The 15,050-nt window shown below is 43.2% G+C and overlaps 1 protein-coding gene across 1 annotated transcript in view; it reads right to left on the bottom strand.

Annotated features, from left to right (window-relative positions):
- Window positions 1-12,655: 12,655 nt before the first annotated feature.
- The window catches only part of LOC115337142 (sorting nexin-18), a 55,094-nt gene continuing 52,699 nt past the window's right edge, over window positions 12,656-15,050 (bottom strand). Inside the window, exon 5 of the transcript XR_005931805.1 lies at window positions 12,656-12,670. The gene's annotated coding sequence lies outside the window, so the exon portion shown is untranslated. The remainder of the gene's footprint in view (window positions 12,671-15,050) is intronic.

Genomic DNA, 15,050 nt, shown 5'->3' with positions numbered 1-15,050 from the left:
AGGTCGCCATCCTGAAACAGTTAGTACAGGAGCAATTGGAACAGGGGCACTTGGTGAATACCACGAGCCCTTGGAATACACCAGTTTTTGTCATTCCAAAAAAATCTGGGAAATGGAGACTGTTGCATGATTTAAGAAAAATAAATGAAGTAATGGAAAATATGGGAGCCCTTCAATTAGGGTTACCCACGCCTACTATGATTCCACAAAGATGGAACATTTTGATTATTGATTTAAAGGACTGTTTTTTTACAATATATTTAGACCCGAAAGATGCAGAAAAATTTGCCTTTTCTATCCCCACCATAAACAAACAGGAACTCATGGAACGTTATCATTGGGTAGTTCTGCCACAAGGAATGAAAAATTCTCCAACCATATGCCAATCCTATGTATCCCAAGCTCTAAAAGAGTTTAGACAACAAAATCCAGACTTGATTATTTATCACTATATGGATGATATCTTGATTGCAGGGAAAAGAGAGTTATCTGAAAAGCTCAAAGAATTGACTACACAATTGTCTGATTTTGGTTTAAAAATAGCGCCAGAAAAGGTACAAAAAATGCAACCATGGAAATATTTAGGCTGGAAGATTTTAGAAAAAACTATAGTTCCACAAAAACTGGAAATTACAGACAAGATTGAAACATTGAATGATGTGCAAAAATTACTGGGGACAATCAATTGGGTTCGAACGCTGTTGGGAATAGATAATGAGCTTTTGACCCCTTTATTTGAAATGTTACGAGGCGACACTACCTTAACGGCACCTCGACAATTGACCCCTCAAGGTAAACAAGCATTACAACAGATAGCAGATATAATATCCCAGAGTCAGGCTTTTAGGATTAAAGAAAATCTTGACATTAATCTTAGCATTTTAAACCGAGAAAAACAACCCCTCGGGATCATATATCAATGGGAGGGGAGTCACAAAGACTTGTTAATAATAGAATGGATCTTTTTAGCTCATCAGGCCCGAAAAACCATATTTTCTCGAATTTAAATGATTTCAGAATTAATTATAAAGGGGAGACATCGGATTATTGAGATTTGTGGACAAGAACCACACACGATTGTTGTTCCTTTGACTCAAGGATATTTACAATGGTGTCTACAGAATAGTCTAACTTTACAAATTGCTTTTGCAGATTTCGAAGGAAAGAGAGATATTCATCTTCCTGCACACAAAATGTTTACCTTGCTACAAAATATACAACTAGAAGAAAAAGAATTGTGTGCAGAGTTAGCTACTGATGGTCCTACAGTATTTACGGATGGCAGTGGAAAAACAGGAAAGGCAGTAGTAGTTTGGAAAGAAGGTCAGGTATGGAAAAATCACATTGTCACATGTGAAGGCTCCCCCCAAGTGGTGGAACTTCAAGCTGTAATAGAAGTATTTAAAAAGTGGCAGGATGTTGAGGTCAATATTATTGCTGATTCTTTATACGTGGTAGGTGTAGTAAAATGCTTGAGACGGGCTTATTTGAAAGAAATTGATAACATCACATTGTTTGAAAAATTTAAGATGTTGCTATTTCTGTTAAACCAACGGACAAAGTGTTATTATATAATGCATGTGCGAAGTCACACCAGTTTGCCTAGATGGATCACAGAAGGGAATAAACGAGCTGATTTACTAGCTAATCCTGTATGGGCTGGGCCACCCCCCAATAAACTTCTACAGGCACGTGGAGCTCATAGTTTTTTCCACCAACCAGCGAAAGTATTAGCCAAACAGTTTCAAATTTCTATAGCAGATGCCAAAGCCATCATTCAATCCTGTGCTGAGTGCCAGAAATTATCTGGACACGGAGATGGCGCTGTAAATCCTAGGGGTCTGCGATCCTTGCAATTGTGGCAGACTGATGTGACTCATGTACCAGCTTTTGGAAAATTGTGTTATGTTCATGTTTCTGTTGATACATATTCCTTGATGATATGGGCCACAGCACTTGCGGGCGAAACAAGTCGACATCTACAAACACACTTACGACAAGCATTTGCAGTAATGGGTGTCCCGGCCCAGATAAAAACAGATAATGGACCATGTTTTATAGCACAACGGACTCAGGAATTTTTTCAGCAATGGGGAGTTACTCATATTACCGGCATTCCTCATTCTCCCACAGGTCAAGCTATAATTGAACGTACTCATAAAGTATTAAAAGATTTTTTTGAAAAACAAAAACCAGGGGAATTAGGGGAACCTCCTTCAAATAGACTCATGAAAGCAATATATGTGATGAATTTTTTGACCTTGCGTGGAGAGTCAGTTGTTCCCCCTGTAGTTCGGCATTTTCAAACAATGAATAGTGGGATTCAAAATATTGATAATGGGTGGAAAGTCTGGGTTAAAAATATTGAGCGTCAGCAATAGGAAGGACCTTTTAAAGTAATAACGTGGGGCCGAGGTTATGCTTGTGTCATTACAGAAAATGGGCCAAAGTGGATTCCAACTAAATGGACGAAACCTTATGCTGAGATTGATATGGAACACACTGACTGTAGTAAGCAGCATGACAGTGACACCGGTGATTGATCCACATCGTTTAACACCGTGGGACAGTAAGAATGTTTGGGTGACACTGGCTAAAGCTATTAATCAAACCTCTTTTTGTGTGTCTTTTATTCTTATGTATTTTATTAGGTATAATGTTGCTTTTACTGTGTTTAATTATTACAACCGCATCGCAAAGCCCATGAACCAATTAGACAGGATGGCTATGACTCGTGCAGCACGCCTGGCCAGCGAGCGCATGCGTCATAGGCTCCCCATGTTCAACCGAGGTGAATTTTGGCACCCGCTGGCCATGTGTGCTGAAATCCGTTCCTCTGACAAATACCAGGATTTTCCGAAGAGCATCGGGCTGGTGTACGGCAAGGTCATCGTTGCCTCTATGGGGATGCCCACATAAAGCTGGCACCTACCGACTGCTGGGCTGAGTTCGCGGAACAAGACAGATTGGTGTAGTCTTAAATCATAGGTTCAGATAGTTTTGATTTATCTCGTAGTGGGTTTTTTGTATTTTAATTTGTGTGCCTTGTATGTTGCAATGTGTTTAGGAATTAATTGATGGATCAAGTAAGGCTGTGTTGATTAACAAAAAACAAAAAAGGGGGAATTGTGGACACATATTTAGCTAACATCGGTCGCAAGAGCATTCCAGAGGCCTTTAGAAGACCTTGAACAGAATAAACAAGAAGACTAAAAAAGAAAGATGCCAATTAGAAGAACACAGGTGCGCATTCCACGATAAAGGGAACTTGGCACAAAGAACCTCAATTCGGCAGTTTATCTTGACCAATTAGACTGAGACAAGTTTCGCGTGTTTTAATTGGTATAACCAATTATATCTTATGTTTATGCGCGTGTACAGTGTTGATATAACCAATCATATTTTATGCTTGTGCGCGTGTACAGTGACTTTGCAGAATATGTGACTATAAGTATGTGTGTGTTTTAGCAATAAAGGGTCGTCTGTTGTCTGCTCTCAAGATTACAGGCATCTGTCTACTTCAATCTCCTCATTCGGTGGGGGAAGTGGCGGAGCATCGGGTCCTGGGTGGTGAGCAGTTGCACTGTGCATCACTCTTTTTGTATACTCTTTCATTAGTACCATTGTTGTTGTTGTAACCTTTTTTTTTTTGTGTTGTCCCAGTAAACTGCCCTTATCTCAACCCTCGAGGTTCTGGTTTTTTGTTTTTCTTTTCTCTCCTCCCTATCCCACCGGAGAGGGGCGGGAGGAGTGAGTGAGCGGCTGCGTGGTCCTTTGTTACTGGCTGGGCTGAAACCACGACAGATTTCTGATAATTATTTACCAAATCTCACTTTTACAGTCACCTAGCAGCAAAACAGTTTCCATGGCTGGTACAAAATCTTAAAACCATCAAAATATTTAGACATACCGTACAGAATGTATGGAAATATGCTATCAATTCAAATTACAAACCTTTGAGCAGGAATTAAAAATGAACCAAGGAAGAGTTCAATTTCACCACTGAAACAATATCTCAGTGACAGCTATTCACAAGAGACAAAAAAGTATCCAACAGGTAAAGTCTTGAAAAAAGGTTTCATGAATGTTTAAGTAAGCTCTAAGAATGTAGCATGTCAAACTGGAGTAAAAAGTGAATGTAGAAAAGATATATATATATATATATGGTAAATTTATACAAAAATAGAGTTGCTACAGACAGAACATGCTTGACACACCAATAATAAGGAAGAATTTGTCACCTCTGCCCACAAACACATAGCTAACTTTGCTAATTGCTACAGCCCACAGACTCTACATGCCAGTCTAATTCTCCCAGCCCATTTTTGCCTGTTTTTCTTTGTTAGGCTTGTTCCTCCTCCAGGCAGTGGGGATGGTGACTGCTCTGTGGGAATGTGGTTCAGTGGAGGGTTGTTAGGAGAAGTATGGCATGTTTGATGGGAAGAACAGAACCCATGTCATGCCTCACACACAAGGTAGTGTTGTATTTGCAGCAATGCTGAGGACCGTGAAGGCTTGAAGAGCATGTACTGAGTGATAGTTACATTTTTTTCTCCCCCCACCTTTTGTGGTTTTGGGATACCTGTAGATATGCAGCTACATCTATTGGGAATCTGACCTGGACTAGAGCAATGTTAGCCTCAAATCCCAGTTTAGAAAAGAAGTTAAGAGTGATAAAAGTTGCTCAGATTTTGTATAAATCCTAGAATATATGGCAAACTATTTGGGGGCTTTTCTGTGCAGGAATTTTCAGAATAGTTGTCGTGTCAACTAGGTACAGGAATTTAGGTTATTAGAGCTGCATAACTCCCTATGTGAACACTGGACATTCTTGTTCAGAATTAAAGTAAACTTAATTTGATTTGCTTTAATTCATTAGCCAAGTAAATTAAGCTAAATGGAAATAATGTGAATTCTGAATGAGAACATGAACACAAGGCTTTAACATGGTTTAGCTAATCTACTTTAGATCTAATTTGGACAGATTTTCTTGAGTCTTCAAGTAGACAACTGTTTAAGGCTAGAGCTTATAAAGAATGCAGAACCTGTAAGCTTAGTATAAGGTGCCTGGCTCGCAGAGGGGACCTCTGCATCGGGTGACTTGGCTCCCTGCACAGTTTGCATACACAGTCCCCGGAGAGACAAGCAAAAGGAAGTCTAGAAGCAGCCAGTGAAGGAATGAGCATGGGGGCTGTGGGCAGCACTGCCCCCTCGGGAGCCTACATCCTTCCTTCATGGCTTCAGATGAATGTTTTTATAACCTTGGGACCTACAGCCTGGAGTCCCTTTAGGCAGGTGGGCACCTTCAGTGTTTCCTTTTGAAGAACAGCATAAAGCTCATCCCCGACAGATGCTGATGGGAGCGCCACTGCCTCCTGCACACTGCACTGCTAGCAGTGAAGCAGCTTCACCCACATGGAGGGGGATCTGTTTTAGGGTGGTTTCGAGGATTCCCGAGAAGGCAAACACACACACACTGACTATAAGGGGAAAAAGTAAGCATTTATTAACTACAGATGTGCGTTATGCTAAGGGTATCTTGTAAAGCAAGTTAACATACCGACCCGAGGACTGTGAGGAAGATGGACCATCCGTACATTCTTGTGCCGTCTTGCGCCGCGAGCTCAGCCCAGCAATTGGTAGGTGTCAGCTTTATGTGGGCGTCCCCACGGAGGCAACGATGGCCTCGCCGTACACCAGCCCGATGCTCTTCGGAAAAATCCCAGTATTTATACATTTGCAGAGGAACGGGTTTCAGCACACGTGGCCAGCGGGTGCCAAAACACGCCTCGATTGTAACATAGGGAGCCTACGACGCATGCGCTCGCTGGCCAGGCGTGCTGCACGAGTCATAGCCACCCTGTCTATTGGTTCATGGGCTTTGTGCATGCGGCATATTGTCATCATCCAGCAGTCACGCGCTGATCATGCACACAGCTGTGCTGTGCAACAGCCTGCTGCCCGTCCTCCCCCAGTATTGCTCAGCTCTCTTATCTCTGTGGTCAGCATTCCAAGCAACAGGCAACAAACCATCCATTTTCTGTGCTGACTGCTTTTTCCTCAGCTATCTACCTCTCCCCCAGTGTTCATCCACGGACCAAAATCCCATCTTTTAACCCATCCGTATACAGGATCCCAGCTTCTTTGGCCTCAGAGGTTCAGGCGCATATAACCCAGGAGCAAGCGTCTGCGATGAAAGCGTGAGCTAGGGCTCTTCCTTCTCTTGTCTCCGAGTGCAGAAGAATGCCAAGGGAGGTTGTGAGATGAGAGCATGACCATGAGGCCCATTGCTCTGAGCATTTACTGCCAGTGGTTCCTCCTCCCAGGGCTGCTCCTATATTTTATACCAAGCAATAATGGATTTTAAAGAGAAAGTGGCCATAACTGCCTTCTGTAGGATACTTCATCCTTTGGATGGGCACTCATGATCTAAGAGCAGTCCAGAGGGAAACCTGCAGCGTCTTCCAACTTCCTTCTCTGGCTGTCAACACACAGCTCCCCAGTCTGTGCTCTACTTGGACTGCAAGGAAAGAGAAAATTGCTTCCTCCTTCCCATCCTCCTGCCCTATCAAGTTCCAGCCAGGCTTTTCTTGCCACATTGGTACACTGAGCAATGCTCCAAGGTGCAGAGTCTGCCCTTTATCTGGTTACTACTGTGAGCAGTTAAATTTCTTTCCTCCCCACCCCCAGGCACGGGGATGCATATTGCTCAACTCATTTGGCCAAATACATTCTTTAACTATGGTTCAAAGTGTGAGCAATCAATTCTTGAACTACAGCATGCTTCATCACTGCGTGTGCTGTGGGGGTATGGACAGCTAAGCCTGGAAAATTACCTAGTCAAGACACTGCAAGACAGAACTGTCATTGCTTATGACCACCTGGAGGAAAAGACAGGCAGAATGGGACAACAGCTCTAGCTGCTCACCACTGGAGGATGATGCATCAGCCACGTTTTTATTCAGGGTTTAAGGTGTACCATCTCAACTTCAATTTTCTATCTGACTTTCATGCCACTCAAAATTCAGCTTAAAGGCACCCTGACACATTGTTTACCTTAATCAAAGCGGAGATCCAGCTGCCTTTCAGCACACAGCTTGTGAATAGTTGTTGCTTATGGAACAGTTCAAACTGTCTGAGAGCAACTGCCTATGCTTTTATCACAAGTGAGTCCCAGGGAGACAGTAGGAAGGAGAAAAGAAAAAAAAGAAAATGCATACACTAAATTTTTGAAATTAAAGACTCTGCTGAAGAAGGTAATTGAGCTTGGGTAGACAGACTTTCCTTACTGTCTAGCAATACTTCATTAGCGTGTTCAGTCTTGTTTGCATGAATCTAGTGGACGGACTGTGTTTCTATACTGTAGCTACGCACAGACGCAACACGGAACTGGCACAATGCTCTGACAGCAAATACTTTCCCTTGGATACAGCTTGCTGTGCTCCTGAACAAGGCTGCAAGCAAACAAGACGTTTGCTTGCATTCCCAACACTTATTAAGCTCTCAAAAACCCTTCCTATTTTTCTTACAATTGTATGAAGTGAAATCTATCGCGATAGATAAGAAAATGGCACAGACTCGACACAGCAGCAATTGAATCAGTAGCATGGTCCTCAATTTCTTCAATTTAACAATTAGTGTAGTCTTCTTGTCTGCAACATTTCTCTGAGCAAAGCAAAATGAAAGCAAGTGAATGTGGCAGAACTCTGCCAGGATGGCACTAGAGGAGTCTGACACTTATTTTGCAAGCGAAGTTTTGCAACATTGCTCGTGTGTTCGCAACTACACCAGAAACTGCCTGAGAAACTGAAACTGGTGCTTGTGGCTCTTCCCCCTTGTCACCTGAAGAGGCATTGGGGCTGTCGTGATGGGTATAGAATCATAGAATTGTTTAGGTTGGAAAAGACCTTTAAGATCATCGAGTCCAACCATCGACCATGCCCACTAAACCATGTCCTGAAGTGCCTTGTCTACGCGCTTTTTGAATACCTCCAGGGATGGTGACACCACCACTTCCCTGGGCAGCCTATTCCAATGCCTGACAACCCTCTCAGTAAAGAAATTTTTCCTAATATCCAATCTAAACCTCCCCTGCTGCAACTTGAGGCCATTTCCTCTCATCCTATTGTGGGAACATATTTAGCTAACAGTCACAAGAGCATTCCAGACGCCTTTAGAAGGCCTTGAACAGAATAAACAAGAAGACAAAAAAAGAAAGATACCAATTAGAAGAACACAGGTGCGCATTCCACGATAAAGGGAACTTGGCACAAAGAACCTCAATTCGGCAGTTTATCTTGACCAATTAGACTGAGACAAGTTTCGCATGTTTTAGTTAGTATAACCAATTATGTCTTATGTTTATGCGCATGTACAGTGTTGATATAACCAATCATTAAGTGTAACTAGGCACGTGGACAGTGCGTGAATAATGTGTGTAACCAATAGTAAAATAGCTAAACGCATGTACGGATGTAATCAATGTATAAAATGATGTCTGATGCTCTAGTAAAGGGTCTTCAACTATGATCATATTGATCTGTTGTTGAGTCCATGATTATGCTCCCGCAATTGGTGCCCGAACAGGGACCCCCAAATTCTGCGATACATTTGGAGAATGAATGGCAGGATAAGAGGAGGACGGGAGGATCCCGACCGATAGACCGGCTGCCCCGGCTGGTGTGCCCATACAGGCAGGAAGACAGCGCTGTCGTTTTTTTGCCCATCGAGGCGAGGACTCACCCGTAAAGGGGGTGAGTGGTCGGGGGAGGAGATGGGGTCTACGCTTTCCAAAGAAGAAGAAGCGGTAGTTAAGCTCCTCCAACATATTCTCTCTAAGAGAGACATAAAATATGATGAAGCTTGTTTAAAGCGGCTTTTACAATGGAGGAAGGACAGAAACCTTTTAATTAGCGTGGGTACAACTTTTGAGCTTAGTACCTGGGAAGCTATCGGAACCTCCCTGTGGGATGAAATTAGTGACGGGTCTAAAGAAGTTAAAGGTCTTGCAACTATATGGAAAATAATTAAGACAACTCTGCAAGAAATGAAAGCAGATCGTAAAGCGTCTGCTTTTGCTGCTCTCTCTCCCACTGCAAGCGAAGGGGAAACGCGGGGAGAAAAACATAATGCAGCGAGAGAGACTTTTGGCTTCCCTGGAGCTTGTCCGCCTGCTCCTGTGCCCTTGACTTCTGCTCCACTCCCTGGGACTGCCGATATTAATCAGCCATCTGACAGTTCCCAAGCCTCCCTAACCGTACGCTTAAAGGAAACCCTACAGAATCAGGAAGCGAGTAAAAATCCGCCTACGAGAAAACAGCCCCCAGATATCGCCGCTCAACATGAACAAATTATACCTAGCATATACCCTCCGTTGCCTCCGTCTACGCCTGGATCGCCTCAAGAGCACGAAGAGGGGCCGGAGCTCACTTCGCAGCAGTTGCAGTCAGTAATAGAAAAGCTGGCACAGCTGGAGCCTGCTGTGAAGCGAGAAAAAAACCGCCAGCCGTATCCTTTGATGCACCCCTTTCCCCCCCCCCCCCCTCCTCCTCCCCCTCCTTCAAACCCTTTTTTACCTCTGCCCCCTCCTTGTCCTGCACCTATACCTCTGCCTTCTCCACCTCCCAGGGAACCAATCCCCACCTTTCCAGAAACAACAGACCCCCGGAATAGGTGGTGGGGAATTATTCGCGATGCCTTAATTGAGGGACAAATCATAGCAGCTCCCACAGCATTTCCGGTTATTGCTGGGGCTGGGGGTGGACCTAATCAATGGGTTCCATTTGATTGGAAAATCATAAAAGCAGCAAAAATTGCAATTGCTCAGTATGGTTTAAAATCTCCTTTTACGCAGGCAGTTTTGTCCCATATATTTTCTGGGTCAACCTTAACTCCACATGACTCGCGAATGCTTGCTAAAACCTTGTTGTCGCCGTCACAACAGTTATATTTTTTTCCATAGGTGGCAGGAACTCTGCGATGATGCAGAGGCAGGAAATAGGGGATGTCAACAAAATGATCCCTTATTTCAATGTACTGCTCAAATGCTGATGGGTTCTGGACCATTTTCAAACACCGCTTGGCAAGCTCAATTTGATACTCAAGTTTTAATGCAATCACAGGAATTGGCATTTAAAGCTCTCCAAAGCATACCTGAGCAAGGAAAGGTTTCTCCTTCCTATGTTAATATTTGATAGGGAGAATCTGAACCGTTTGCTCAGTTTATAGACAGACTGCATACTGCATTGGAATCTCACGCAGATCTTGATAGTAACATGAAGGTTAAGTTGCTTGATCAGTTGGCATTTGAAAATGCAAATGCGAAAACAAAGTGAGTATTGTGCACATTACCTCGAGGTGTTACTGTTAGTGAGATGTTAGAAGCTTGTGACCGTATGGGTGAACAAGGGAAAGCTGCTCTTTTTGCTTCTGCATTTGCCGCAGCAGTGCGACCTCTGCTACAACCAAAAAGCGGGGAAAGGCCAGGAGGAAAGAAATGTTTTAATTGTGTAAAGCCAGGGCATTTTAAGTCGCAATGTAAAGTTTATGGTAAAGTCTCTGGTGAAACACCATGCGATCAATGTGGGAAAAGAGGCCACATGACTAAAGTATGTAAATCGAAGTATCATGTCAGCGGCAGAGTTTTGGGGAACTCCCAACTGAGCGCGAGATCCCCACGCGCTATGACACAAATACAGGGTGTCTGGACAGCGTCCTCTCCACCACAGCAGGAAGTGCCGGAGTGGACGTGGCAACAGCAGTAGAAGTAACTTTGTTGGACACAAAGGTGCATTTCATTCCATCAAATATGAAAGGACTTCTTGGTCATGGATTATGCGCGATATTGTTGGGGCGATCGTCAACATCTCGACAGGGGATTTTTGTCTTACCAGGAGTAATTGATGCTGATTACACTCGTGTGATCGTGATCATGGTCCAAACAATAACGCCACCAGTGAATATTGCGAAAGGTGCACGCATAGCGCAGTTAGTTCCGTTTGAATCCTGAGTACCAAAATCTGGCGAACTTTTGCGAGGAGATGCAGGTTTTGGATCCTCTGGTTCACCTGCAGTGCTATTGGCCTTAAATATTCAAAAGTCAAAACCAGAGGAGACAGTGAGAATTATGGGACCAAAAAACGAAACCATTGTTTTAAAAATGATCATTGATATGGGAGCAGATGTTACCGTAATTCCCAGAAGTAAATGGCCTACTGAATGGCAGCTAATACACACCACTGAAGGGATTTATGGAATTGGTGGGATGCAATCCACTAGTGTGAGCAAAGAGCATTTAAATTTATGTTTTTCTGACGGCTCTGAGGTGAAAACACGACCATATGTTTTGAACGTTCCCATCGCATTGATCGGGCGAGACATCTTGAGTCAACTGGGTGCGAGGCTGACAACTCAGGGTTTTTAATCGCGGCCATTGAAGGACAGCCAATCCTAAAACTGAGATGGAAAACTGAAACAACGGTATGGGTTGATCAATGGCCGCTCAATGCAGAAAAGCTGTCCAAGATTCAAGAGTTAGTACAAGAGCAGCTAGAGGCAGGACATATAGTCCCCTCTACTAGCCCATGGAATGCCCCAATTTTTACCATCCCAAAGAAAAGTGGGAAATGGCGTTTGTTGCACGATCTACGTGCAATCAATGCAGTAATGCATGGTACGGGAGCCTTACAACCTGGATTGCCCTCCCCGGTAATGATTCCAGTAGATTGGAACATTTTGATTATTGATCTGAAAGATTGTTTTTTTACTATACCGTTACATCCTGAAGATCAAGAGAAGTTTGCTTTTACAGTACCATCAATAAATAAGGCAGAGCCTGCACAATGGTATCAATGGACAGTTTTACCACAGGGAATGAAAAACTCTCCCACCATGTGTCAACATTTTGTTGCTTGGGCTTTGAAACCAATCAGAGAAAGATTTGCTCAATTTCTGATCTATCACTATATGGATGATATATTGATTGCAGGGAAAAATATGAATTCTGATCAAGTCCTCAAGGAATTAATACCATGTTTGGAGAAAAAGGGACTTAAAGTAGCCCCCGAGAAAATACAAAAAAGTTCTCCCTGGAACTACCTTGGTTGGGTTATCACTGCCACTCAGGTTAGGCCGCAGAAAATAACGTTAAAAATGGACATCGCTACATTAAATGATGCTCAGAAACTAGTAGGTGACATTCAATGGATAAGAAATTTGTGTGGGGTTTCAAATGAGGACTTAGCACCATTATTGCCACTTTTATCTACTAGCACTAACGCAGATGACAAGCGACAGTTGTCCATAGAGCAGACAAAAGCCTTACAATGTATCATGGATAAAATCGTGAATTCTAAGGCGGCACGATATGACCTTGACCTATTGATACAGCTGATAGTTATAAATGGCAAGAAGAGTAGTGATCATCCATTTACATTATTAGCACAATGGGATCCAGCACTGAAAGATCCTTTGCGAATTTTAAAATGGGTATTTCTAGCTTTTAGACCAAAGAAGTCGATATTAAGTCGACTTGAGTTGTTGTCTCAACTAATCATGAAAGGAAGATCTAGACTAATAGAAATAGCAGGACATGAACCTTGCCTTATCATAATCCCGTTAGTACAAGCCTATTTAGAATAGGTAATGAGACACTCCCAGGATATGCAGATTGCTTTAGCAGGATACAATGGTGAAATTGTGAATACCTACCCTGTGCATAAATTGTTTTCCTTTCTGCATGGAAACAGTTTTGAGTCTTTTCCAATTAGATCTAAAACACCAGTACAAGGGCTTACAGTATTCACAGATGCCAGCAAGAATAGCAGAAAGGCCGCAGTTACATGGAAAAAGGATGGCAAATGGCAAGACCACATCATACAGGGTCAGGAAGAGGACTCCTTACAGACATTAGAACTCAAAGCTGTAGTTTGGGTCTTTTCACAATGGACAGAAGTACCATTAAATATAGTGTCTGATTCTCTTTATGTTGTAGGAGTAGTTCAAACGTTGGAACATGCAGTTCTAAAAGAATTAAATAATGTTGTCCTGTCGGGTCTTTTCCGTGAACTTTTGTCATTGTTGAATCAACGCAATGTAGCGTATTTTATTACACACATTCGCAGTCATTCTGGACTACAAGGAGGCCTAACGCAAGGAAACGAACGAGCCAACATGCTAGCAGCCCCAATGTGGACAGGACCACCGGTGAATAGTTTTGAACAAGCCCGACTATCACATGCCTTTTTCCACCAAAGTGCAAAGGTGCTTTCTCGTCAGTTTGCTATTTCATTTGCAGATGCACAAGGCATAGTACAATCTTGTCCTGATTGCCAACAGATTGGTTTTGGCATTGGCTTAGGAGTAAATCCTCGAGGCTTGCGGCCTCTTCAATTATGGCAAATGGATGTCACTCATATTGCTGAGTTTGGCAGGCTAAAATATTTACACGTATCCATAGATACTTTTTCTTCGGTTATTTGGGCCACACCATTGACAGGTGAATCAGCAAAACACGTAAGAAAACACCTAATAGGATGTTTTGCGATTATGGGTGTTCCTCAAGCCATAAAAACAGATAACGGACCCGCGTACACTTCTCATACCTTGGCAGAGTTTTGTCAACAGTGGGGGGTTCGACACCACACAGGCATTTCACACTCTCCAACAGGTCAAGCTATTATCGAAAGGGCACATCAGGTAATTAAAGGACTGTTAGCTAAACAAAAAACAGGAGAAATAGGTCTCTCCCCACAAGAAAGAATGTGGAAAGTTTTATATGTACTCAATTTTTTGCGGTTGGCAGGCAACGCCGATAACCCTCCCATGGTAATTCATAGCAGTGCCTTGAGCAATGATTTATCAACAGTAAAAACAACAGGAATTAAAGTAATGTATAAGGATTTGAACACGGGACAGTGGATGGGCCCAGCAAAAGTACAAGTAACTGGTAGAGGATATATGTGTGTCATTACAGATTCTGGACCAAAGTGGGTACCGGCTCGCTGGGTAAAACCGTGGAAATCTTCTGCCACTGTGAATGGGAGGAACACCACAACAGACGACCCAGGGGATAAGGGAGACGAGAGCTAGTGGTCAATTTTGTCCCATTTGTCGTTGCTGCAGTTTGTATATAATTGGTTATCTTGTAGGTCACCTTGGCCAACATAACAGGTCAAGATTCTCTGTGCATTGCAACCGCATCACAAAGCCATGAACCAACAGACAAGATGGCTCTGACTCATGCAGCACGCCTGGCCAGCGAGCGCATGCGTCATAGGCTCCCCATGTTGCAACCGAGGCGGATTTTGGCACCCGCTGGCCACGTGTGCTGAAATCCGTTCCTCTGCAAATGTACAAATATCGGGATTTTTCCGAAGAGCATCGGGCTGGTGTACGGCAAGGCCATCGTTGCCTCCGTGGGGACGCCCACGTAAAGCTGGCACCTACCGATTGCTGGGCTGAGTTCGCGGAGCAAGACAACACAAGAATGTACGGATGGTCCATCTTCCTCACAGTCCTCGGATGGACGTAGTCATGGATACCGCCGCAAGCCAAAGAAAACATCTGGATGACCCTGGCTGACGTGACCGGACAAGATTGCTTATGCCTCTGTACAGCAACACCAAGCAATCCCTTTTTCACAGGTTTAATAGGGGGTTCCACTGGCATCAACAAAGTTTAAGAACTTATTGATGGAGACCCCTGTGCAGCAGGTCATGGACTCAATGGATGGGAATGCCTGGTTTCCACGGATCGGGCATTCACCCTCATTGCCACCCCAGGAATCACAAATTCTGGGGTCCCTGAATACAGATTGGTGTAGTATTATCTGACTTACTGTTAGATGTAGATAGTATTAGACACACAACCTTACAAAATAGAGCTGCTCTTAAATCATTGGTTAAGATAGTTTTGATTTATCTCGTAGTGGGTTTTTTTTTTGTATTTTAATTTGTGTGCCTTGTATATTGCAATGTGTTTAAAAATTAATTGATAGATCAAGTAAGGCTGTGTTAATTGACGGAAAACAAAAAAGGGGGAATTTTGGACAC

Source organism: Aquila chrysaetos (genome assembly GCF_900496995.4).
Source record: "Aquila chrysaetos chrysaetos chromosome W unlocalized genomic scaffold, bAquChr1.4 W_unloc_3, whole genome shotgun sequence".
In the NCBI taxonomy this organism is placed as follows: Eukaryota; Metazoa; Chordata; class Aves; order Accipitriformes; family Accipitridae; genus Aquila; species Aquila chrysaetos.
The sequence above is the reverse complement of the archived record's forward strand: the minus strand, read 5'-3'. Positions and strand labels throughout refer to the sequence as shown.